General features: G+C 37.1%; 1 pseudogene; it reads right to left on the bottom strand.

Moving 5' to 3' along the window:
* Positions 1–352: 352 nt before the first annotated feature.
* LOC145131365 (auxin-responsive protein SAUR62 pseudogene) lies at positions 353–622 on the bottom strand (annotated as a pseudogene).
* Between the last annotated feature and the right edge of the window lie 451 nt (positions 623–1073).

Below are 1073 nucleotides of genomic sequence, written 5' to 3'. Positions count from 1 at the left end.
CTGAAATCAGCAAGGTCGGTTTTCAAATATAGCCATTTGATTAACAAGCTCCCTGAGACCCTGAATGTCCCGAAGTAAGAGAAAAGACGTTATTTGTTAATATCTATAAACAAATGAAAATACAGTTAACAGATCTCATGATTGAAGTGTCTGTATGATGCTACAATATTCTGTCGCTATACATTTAGTAAAAAATAACACTTCAACTCCTCTCAAAAGCTAGAAACTGGCACTTGGGATTCACTATGTTCTAGTTGAATGTTCCAACTCAATAAGCACTTTTCTGGCGTAATTAAAGACATGAGAAGTGCTTTCTCAATACCATTACACACAGACCTTTCTATCAAAAATATCATGTACTTATAAATGTGGCTTCGAACGGGAGCCTGATTGGTCCATCTGTCTGCAGCCCATACTCATCCTCAGCCACCTTCAAGAGCTCTTGAAATATGTCGTTCTTTAGATAACCCAAAGGCAACACAACCCGTATTTCATCACATGTGTACACTGCAAAGTGACCCTTATCAATGCCTCTGGTTGTGGGGTTAGCGGCTCTTGGGAGTGTGATTCGTTTCTGCTTTAGTACTCCTGCACTTCTGATGAGTTTGGTGGGGTTTATCATTTTTATGAAACCTTAGATTAAGTAGATAGATAGGGAGAAGATTCACTCAAAATTCGAGTTATGAACCTTCTTGATTGATTTGTTTTGAGAAAGTGTATTTGCTTATATATATAACAGCATTAGAGACTCTCATAATTCTAGCTATTGATATGTAGTGAGAAAGGACGATGCGGCAACACAAGGTGTAAGGTAAACCAAACATAATTACATTGTTGTCGGATGGTTGGGTCACATATGGGTCCAAACAACTGGTTCACACAATTAGCAAGGATAGTGTGATTTGTGAACCACAATTCAACATTGCGTGGATACAAATTAAAAGTATATTTAATGTACAAGAATTTGTCAACCATTTATCACCACTGAACATGATCCTTCTTATATGATAACGAAAATATGAATGTACTTTAGATCATCACCCGATAATCAATAGGTCATGCATGCAGGTTAA

Source organism: Lactuca virosa, chromosome 8 (genome assembly GCF_052849685.1).
Source record: "Lactuca virosa cultivar CGN04683 chromosome 8, Lactuca_virosa_CGN04683_v6, whole genome shotgun sequence".
Taxonomy (NCBI): Eukaryota; Viridiplantae; Streptophyta; class Magnoliopsida; order Asterales; family Asteraceae; genus Lactuca; species Lactuca virosa.
The sequence above is the reverse complement of the archived record's forward strand: the minus strand, read 5'-3'. Positions and strand labels throughout refer to the sequence as shown.